This window comes from Triticum aestivum, chromosome 6B (genome assembly GCF_018294505.1).
Source record: "Triticum aestivum cultivar Chinese Spring chromosome 6B, IWGSC CS RefSeq v2.1, whole genome shotgun sequence".
Lineage (NCBI taxonomy): Eukaryota > Viridiplantae > Streptophyta > Magnoliopsida > Poales > Poaceae > Triticum > Triticum aestivum.
Genome location: NC_057810.1, coordinates 720,746,913 through 720,756,855, shown reverse-complemented (window position 1 = coordinate 720,756,855; position 9,943 = coordinate 720,746,913).

Genomic DNA, 9,943 nt, shown 5'->3' with positions numbered 1-9,943 from the left:
AACCTGATCATGGTTCCTACTTTTTACTATCCCTTGTTGTGAGAAATGGTATTTTTTGCGTGTAATAATGTTATTATAAGAAAAGGGATTTTGGAGGGCCAACTCACAGGGGGATCCGGCCTTGACCGATGGTTTGGCCATCAATTTGGCAGCCTCTCGCCGGCGACTGGTCCTCGCCATTGCCGCGTTGCTGGTCAATCTTCTTCTGAAAAGTGCGTCTCCTCCGAAGATTAGCTGCCACCAATGGAAACTCGGAGACTGAATTTGAAACAGGGCCTGTTCCTGATTCCGGGGTGGAGCTGCTGCTTCGATTGCCGGTTGCAGTTCGGGGATTGGGGAGCTGCTTATTCGAGGCCCCCGCCGGCGACGGCGCACGGCAGGCGGCGGCGCATTACTGACTCCCGATCCCCTCTTTCCTCTCCCGATAGAACCCTAGGTGGAGGAGGGGCGATCCTGTACGATCGATCGCTCGCCTGAAGCGCGCCAGAATGGGCCGGCCCAGCGGACACCAGGCCTTCAACGCTTTTTTTTCTTTCTTTCGTTTATTTCTTTATTTTTCGTACACAGACATGCTTTTAGAAACATAACTATACTCGGTTCATCTGCTGTAGTCTATGATGGTCTGACTAATCCAACAACATTGGAGGCTCAAGCTTGCTGTGAAGCGCTTGCTTTGGCGCAAGATCTGAACATATCGCGCCTCATAGTAGCTTCTGATTGCATGGAGGCTATAACAAACGTCAAGAAAGGAGCCTTGCCCCAGTATGCTCATGTTTTGAGAGATATTGAACTTAGTTCGTCAAGTTTTTCTTTCATAGATTTCAGTTTTGAATTTAGAGAACAAAAAATTTGAGGCCCACTCAATAGCAAAAGGAGCTGCGTCTCTGTCGCCACCTGTGGCTAGGGGTTTTGCCGGACATTACTTGTACTCCTTTTGATTTGAACTTGGAATAAAACCCTAGTTACCCTAAAAAAAACCTAACCACGTGGCATTATCTAAAAAAAACTAAGCACGTGGCAGAAAAAATGGATTGGTAGAATTCTTTTTTTGAGGGAAAGGCCTTCTGGCATTTTATTCAACTTGGGGAAGAGTTACATCAAAGAGTACAATTGGTAACAGAAAGGAGGGCATCAATTCTAATTTGCGGTTAGGACTAAATGATCCCAAAAGTTGGTAACAGTCCATACTTCTTAAGGAGTTGGAAAATAATCCACAAGTTGATTTGTGTTAACCAATATTAATAAAAAGTCATAACCATCCTAATTCCTAGATTAGGCGTTCAAAAGTTTTATATAACCATTTATTTTAGACGACACACTCAAGTTCACATGTGCTATTTTCATTTGAGAATTATTGAATTTTCCATATTGATGTAAGAAAATAAAGCTTTTACAAACTTTGATATTAAAATATGAGCATCCTATTATTTTTATATTAGGTGTTTGGTCCATATGGTCAACATCTCACCATATTCATTTATTCACGGTTATTTAGAAATACGTGTGATAGATTTACTCGACTATGTTCTTAACGGCAAACAATTAAATAGAGGCAAACTACACAAGGCACATATAGACGGCTATCCAGTTGTTCTAGACTACTATATGAAGCACACCCATTCTTATAGTCAGAGAAAATAGCTACAAATTTCATGTTGATCTAACATGGTCTAGGAATTTTTGGATCTATTTATTCGATACAAAGACATGGAACAACAAATGAGGGATGTACTACGAATTGATCGCAAAAAACACATCCAGCTACCGGCACGTGGTAGACTTTTTTTTACTGATGTATCACTTGCTCCTACGAAGCCTAGGTCAAATGGATTAGAGAAGGTAGGCATTCACCCAAATGGTTCATCTTACCAAGTGTACCTAACAAGATCACAATAAATAGACCATTGTATTGCAGCTAAACAAGTACCCCCTTTGTCGGATTTATAAGGTTGATGCAGGTTTTACGCCCTTAGTTTGACTAACAAAACATGTATTATATACCATAAAAAGCATATCATTGGATTTGTAATTGAAAAAAGTTTCTAAACATATAATTTTGGTGGTATATAACATGTATTTTATTAGTCAAATTGATGACCTAGGAACACGTGCATGCCCTATGCACCTGTTCGGAGGGAGTAATAAATATTAATATATAATTGTTTTGTTAGTCAAACATAAAAAAGAGTTTGTGGTTGAGACAAAAAATATCTTTGTAATTCTCACACACATAAAAATGCCCAATCACATGTCTGGTGCATTCTTCTTTCAATAATATCGTAGGATACTTGTGGCCATCTCATAAAGATATCGGCGGTGCCATGGGATTGAAAAAATTATGTGGGTGAAGACACACAACAATAAAAGCATTACCTACTAAGATGTCAATATATGTATTAACCTTTTTGCGAGATATATTTGTATTGAGTTCATTAAGCAATTTATTCCCTTTTTTCATTCATAAATACCATCAAATGGTTCTAGAATTACCATAACAAATACTCATACAATGTTGTCTGATTATTTAGACGTTAATCCACATATGAAAATATATATGCCTCAAATATATTCATGACATAATGTACTAAAAGCACATGATCAACAACAAAAGAGAATTGAGCTATAAGTCCAACACAAAAATATTCTTAGTTAATAGGCCCGAGAAAGATAGATCTTCGAATCAATTTAGCATCGGATATATAAAATAGTCTATATTTTACTCTCAATGTTATTATGAACAACTGACGATCGGAATTTTGACTTCATAAACAATTTTAACATCAAATAAAAACTACACCTAGCGTGCGATCTAAACTTTAGTTATTTGTATACTAATTTGTGGTCACACACATGATTACAGATATTTTTATTATTTTGGAAATGAAATGTTATAATTATATGCCCAAAAAATAAAGAACTAATATAGTTCAATTAAGTGCCAGAGCGTAGCGATTAGGTCAGAAGGGAAACAAGTAGCAAGATTCACCTAGGTCCTGGCCCTCTTGGTCGAGGTATTAACCCTGCTCATATATATTGCGATAGGGGTGTATAAAGTACATGTATAGAACCAAAGGAATTGTATGATGATCTATTGACAAGCCTTCACATGGCTTATATAGCACACCAGGGGTTCCAGGGTTGCAGATCCTAGTCAACTATGTCAGTGGAGGTAGAGTTCTCCTCGGCTCCGGTATCCTTGTCTTGTACGACAAGTATTCTGTAGCCTTTCGTATCAATATCATGGGCTGCCCAACATGATCTAGGACGGAACCGATCTAGAGGTATGCAGCCTGATCCACCAGGCCAGGAACTAATGTGGCGAGATACCCACGGACCGAGAAACTGTCATTGTCCATATCATAAAAATGTTCTTCAATTGCTTCCACCTTCCATGAGCCGAAGTATGGTCAGTAAACTCATTGACCAGCTACGACGGATGTAAAGATTCTTGGCAAACCGTACATAGCTTAAAATCCCGTGGGATCCAATTATCATGCCAAATCTTCGTGTTTTCAACAGTGCCAAACTTGTTAATGAGGCCCAACTTGAGGGTATCCCTTCCCTCAAAAATGGTCTACCAAACTTGCGAGGTGTGCTTCTCGAGGCTCGCTTCCAAAATAGATCTCGTAGGGTCATACGCACACTTTAAGGAGAGCTCCTCGTTAAATGCTCGTTGCGGCAGGTAACGCAACCAACGCTATCACGAGAGGATTTGTGGGCCGGCCGAACAAACCGACTCTCACCTGAGCAAGGATTTGTTTTTGACCGCTCACTCCTTTGACCTGCTAGCTAATAGCTTAACCTTTGACCTCTAACCGTTGAGCATTGGCCATACATCGTTTGATCGTTGATCATTTGAAATTTTATGGAAACATTTGCAAATTTTTTTAGAAAACCAGGAAATGCCATAACAGTGTACATGAATTTGAAAAAAAAACATCACAAATTGAAAAAAGTGTATGAATTTGATTAAAAAAATCATGTATTTGGCAAAAATGTTCCAGAATTTTAAAAAATTACGCGGATTTTAAAAAAGTTCACAGTTTGTAAAATTGTTCGCCAATTTGAAAACTTTTCATGATTTTCAAAAAAGTCTATGGATTTTGAAAAAGTTCACAGATTTGAAAAAAGTTCATTCATTTTGAATAATCAAGAAATTTGGGGGAAAAATCATGAAAAATGTTTACCTATTTGAAAAAAGGTTACAAATTTGAAATTTTCATTTAAGAAATTGTGAATTTGCAATTTTCACAAGAAAGAAACAAGCTGAATAGAAATCAGCAAAAAAAATAGACAAAAAAGAATAAAAAAATGAACCAACCACGAGAAAGAACGCTAGAAACCCACATTACTGGTACAGTCTTTAGTGAGCCGTCCTGTTTGGTCGTAGTGGGTGTGCACCCTGTACGAATTATCCTCTATTTCACAGACTTTAAGATTCAAGCACTCAAAGAGTCAGGTTTTTGGAGGAGGCGCCAAGCCTGTCGAGCCAGCAGCGCCAAATTGTACAGTTCTATATCTTGGAAGCCCATCCCTCCCATGAACTTGGGTCTTATTTTTTGAGCTATGACCTATATTGGGTTGTTGTTTTTTTAGGGAAAGACTAACTTTATTTAAACATGGTCCGGAATCTCGTCTGCTATTACATTCAGGATACAGTCAGGCGGCGAGTTTGGCCACATCACACAAACTCTATCACCGACAGCAAGTTTAGCTAAAACATGAGCAGCTTTGTTGGCAGATCTTCTTCTCCATGTAACCTTGCACCCTTCCCAGTCATGCATGAGTCGCTTTATGTCCTCCACAACGGTACCCATCAGAGAAAGGTTCCGAGACACACCATTAATCATACTTACAGCCTCCTTACAATCCATCTCCACATGTATCTTCTGAATGTTCAGCTCGCGCCCAGCTTGCAAGGCTTTCCGACAAGCCAACAGCTCAGCAGCTTCTGGCCTAGAGACACGGGGGAAGAAGTGAGAAAGAGCACCTCTGTACACACCATCGTGGTCACGGAACACGACACCACCACCACCGTCGCCAGACACCGCGGACACCGCGCCATCCACATTAGCTTTAATCCAGCCCAGCTCCGGCGGCGACCACCTGTCAACTGGAGGCTTGACCACCGCACGCTCCTTCCTTGGAACCACACTGATCCACTCATCCATGGACCTCGAGACTGCTTCAGCAAGCTCAAGTGCATCCTGAATGCGCACACCATCACGCGTTGCATTCCTGGCTAGCCACAGCCCATAGGCACCATGCAGGAACATCTCCAACTGCTCCTCCCGAGTCTCACCCATCCAGCCACGGAGCCAACGCCCCAGCTCGTGGTTAGAGGCGATTCCAGGCGGTGGAGCCATAGCCTCCAAGCTTCTTCGCTCGCCAAGCTCTCGCCAGAACGCTTTGGAGTGCGGGCAGTCCCAAAAACGATGGACCAGCGTCTCCTCCCGCCCACACGCCGTACAGAAGATGCCGGGCTTGATCCGGCGACGGTGCAGCTCAGACCCAGTGGCCAGGCCATTAGACATCATTCTCCAAGCATGAATCTTCACCTTGCTTGGTGCATGCGACCCCCATAATGCAAGCCAGTTTCTGTGTGTATTAACATTTGATGAACCTTCCGGTCGACCAGATTTGGCTCGTTTCAAACTCATCGCCAAGTGGTAGGGAGACCGTACCGTGAACTCGCCATTCTTTGTAAAATTCCAGCCCAAGAAATCATGTACCTCCATCCCCCCAACCGGAATTTGCTTGATATCCGATGCATCATCAGCAGAAAACATTGCATCCACAGCATCATGGTTCCATCCATTGCCTTCCTGGTTCAACAGATCAGCCACCCTAGTGAAGCCCTGGATGTACTCTTGGCCCAGTGGCCGCAAGGACCCCTTCCGGGGAATCCAGTTGTCGTGGTGGATAAGGATTTTAGAACCGTCGCCAACATGCCACACCAGGCCTTCCTTCAGTAAGTCACGGCCATGCAGAATGCTGCGGAAAGTAAAGGAGCCATTTGAGGGGCAGGTTGCCTGCAAAATAGAAGAGTGTTGGAAGTATCGAGCCCGAAGAACCCTCGCAGCCAACGAGTCTGGGGTTTGTATGATCCTCCAGGCTTGTTTTGCCAATAAAGCTTGGTTGAAAGCTTCATAGTTTCTGAATCCCATGCCACCTTCCCTCTTAGACATACACATCCTATCCCAAGCTACCCAATGCACTTTGTTGTCACCATGAATTGAACCCCACCAGAAGTTTGAAGAGATAGAAGTCAGGTTCCGACACATTTTCTTAGAGAGTTGAAAACAACTCATGGTGAATGTTGGAGTAGCTTGTAATCCAGATTTAGCAAGGACCTCTTTAGCCACCTTCGATAGACCCTGCCCCTTCCAACCAAGGACTTTGCCACGTGAACTTTCCTTAACATGCTTAAAGGTGCCATCCTTAGATCTCCCAACCACCGTGGGAAGCCCCAAATATTTCTCACTTAGAGCTTCGGAAGCAATACCAACAATCCCTTTGAGCATATTCTTATTAGCTTCAGAGCTGCCTTTTCCAAAAAAGATAGAAGACTTCTGCAGATTAACCCTTTGCCCAGAAGCACGTTCATAAACCTGAAGAATCTCCCTGAGTTCCTCGAGGTTAGATTGTGAGCCCTCTAGAAAGACAATACTGTCATCCGCAAAAAGGAGATGAGTCACATGGGGCCAGTGCTCCCAAATGACACTCCTTTAATCGCCCTATCCTGTTGGGCCTTCCTCAAAAGAGCAGAGAAGCCTTCAACACAAAACAGAAAGAGATATGGGGACAACGGATCACCTTGTCGAAGACCCGAGAGGGCAAAAAAATATCAGAGAACCCTCCATTGAGCTTGACAGAGAACCTTGCTGACCGGACACATCGCATGATCATGTTAGTCCATTGCTGAGAAAAGCCAACCCTCTGCAACGCACGTTCCAAGAAGGACCACTCCACCCGATCGTATGCTTTCATCATATCAAGCTTGACTGCGCAAAGAGGAACCTTCCGTTTCCTATGCTTGATAGCATGCACACATTCATACGCTACCAGCACGTTGTCCGTGATAATCCTACCCGGGACAAAAGCACTCTGCTCCTCAGAGATCATAACCGGAAGGATACCCTTAAGTCTGTTGGCCAGGACCTTTGCCGCAATCTTGTATAACACATTGCACAAGCTGATGGGACGGAACTGAGAGAGAAGTTCCGGAGAGCTCACCTTTGGGACCATGACAATGACCGTGTCATTAAAGTTCTCTGGAGTTGTTCCACCAGCAAGGAAATCGCGGACAGTATCGCACACATCACTTTTCAGCAAAGCCCAATGTTTCTGATAAAACATGGCGGGCAGGCCGTCCGGCCCAGGGGCTTTGGTGGCGCCCATCTGGAACAGCGCACACTCCACTTCATCGTCCGTGATCGGTGCCCCCAACTCGCCATTCATCTCATTAGTGACCACACTCTCCATTAGCTCAAGAACCCTATCCGCATCCTCCGAACCCTCGGAAGTAAACAGATTTGCGTAGAAAGCTGCAGCCATGGATCTTTTCGTCATCAACATTACATTTGGTACCATCCTCCCTTGGCAGACATCTAACGGTGTTTTTCCTCTTTCTATGGCTCGCCCGGTTCTGGAAGTATCTCGTGTTTTGGTCACCTTCATGCAACCACCCAACTCTGGAGCGCTGCTTATACATAACCTCCTCTCTTTCGTAGAGCTCTTTGAGCTGTCCCTCCAAATCCCGGACCTCCAGTGAGGATCCAGAAGAAAGAGCCCGAGTTTTGGCATCTTGAAGCTCCACCTTCAACCTTTTGATCTGTCTACGGACTGATCCAAAAATAGTTCGTCCCCAATGTTGCATGTCCATAGTAACCGCCTGGAGTTTCTCACTGATTTTCATCGCACCATACCCTCCCGAAGTCGCTTGACCCCATGCACCGACACCATTGCTTCATAGCCCTCATGCCTGGACCACATTTCTTCATACATAAATCTTCGAGGGCCACTAAGATTAGCATCAGGAGCCGTCTCCCGCGCTCTAACAATAATGGCATTATGATCAGATTCTTTTGTAATAACATGCTCGACAGTAGTATCCGGGAACATCTCCATGAAGCCATTATTGCAAACAGCTCTATCAAGCCAGACTTGGATATTGGCTGCCCCATCCCTCTTATTATCCCAGGTATATGGATACCCAAAGAATCCAAGGTCAGCAAGCCCACACGCATCGAGACAATATCTGAATTTGTCCATTTGAGCAAAACTCCTAGGGTTACCCCCATGTTGTTCAGACAGTAGGAGGGCCTCGTTGAAATCACCGAGACACAGCCATGCCTGGTCATCCTGCCTCCTGAGGTACCGAAGAGCATCCCAAGACTTGTCCCGCAACTCAGTCCGAGGCTCACCATAGAATCCAGTGATCCTGCAGGCCTTCCCCTCGAACGAGACCACAGCATCAATGAAGTATTGACACCAAGGTCTAACAGACACCTGCACGTTATCCCGCCACCATAGTGCAGTACCCCCACTCTTGCCATTGCAGTCAACGGCAACCCCCCCCCCCTTTGAAGCCAAGGCTCCATTTCAAATGTTCCATTGCCCTCGCTTTTTTCTTTGTTTCACTCAGAAAGACCACCGCTGGGTTGTAGGACCGTATCAGGTCTCTCAGCTCGCCAACTGTCGAGTCCAACCCCAGTCCCCGACAGTTCTAGGCTAGGAGATTCATGGCCCTCGGCGGCCCCGTCTTTCGGGGTCCGCCGAATCATCAACTCTGTCTGAGATACGATCAAACACAGACGTTGTCTTACGCCTTGTCTCGCGAATGAACGCCTCCTGAACTCCCTGTCTGTCAATGTCACCCTTGGCCACCCAAACCTGTTTTGTCCTTCTCTTGCGGTTTTCTGAGCTCATACCAATATTGGAAGAAGAACTCCCCATCTATGCATCCACATCGCTCCGTGGCTTCCTAATAATGGCCCTTCCGACGCCTCCTGTCCTCAAACCTCGATAAGCCACCATGCATACCGGGCCAGCCATGCATAACGGGTTTGGAAGGCCAAGCCTCCTCCTGCGCCCCGTGACCCGGATGCCTGCCCCCCCCCCCCCCATAGCCATACAAATCTTCCCTGCTTTGTCCCTTTCCTCTTCTGTCATTATTTGCTTCCCCCTCAATGGCTCCGTCTCTCTGACTTTTTTGCTCAACCAACTTGTGACGCAGCTCCTTCTCCTTCTTCTTCTCAAGCCCTCTCCGAAGATCACCACCATGGGACTGGCCAAGCCAATTGGCATCCTGGCTAGGACTCAAATCCCTCTCGCGCCTCCCGCCAGTGCGGGGGTCGGCAGGAACACCAAAATCAACAACCAAATTTCTCTTTGTGGGAAGGTCCCTCGCCCGGGGATACGCAGGTTTGTCCCTTGGACCGTCTGCCCCCGACGAGCTCGCATGGCTATTAGTACTACTCACTCCTGCACTTGTCGATCCCTCCTTTCCTGTTGCGTTCCTCCCCGGGGAAGCACGCAGCCACTCCCCCCACTGCTCTGACGAATCAACTGATAGGCTACAGACTCCACCAGCATGCACAAGCCTGCCGCAGTCGAAACAGAAATGGGGGACCTTTTCATAATGAAGATCAAACCAAGTACCTTCCATATCTTCCTTTGACTTCTTTAGATGAAAGCATCTGACCAGAGGGTCAAAAACCGAGACTGTTGTTCTGATCCTTAGGTGCTGACCCCGCGCAATCCCATCTCTATCAGTGTCAACTTTCACTGTGGAACCAAGCCAATTACCAAGAGCGTTACCAAAAGCTTTAGTGCGCTTGTCCGATGGCAAGTCACTGATACGAACCCAAATATCAATCTTGTCGAAGATCATCTCCGATGGCCTAACTGCTCCCTCATAATCCTTCATGATTAGCACACA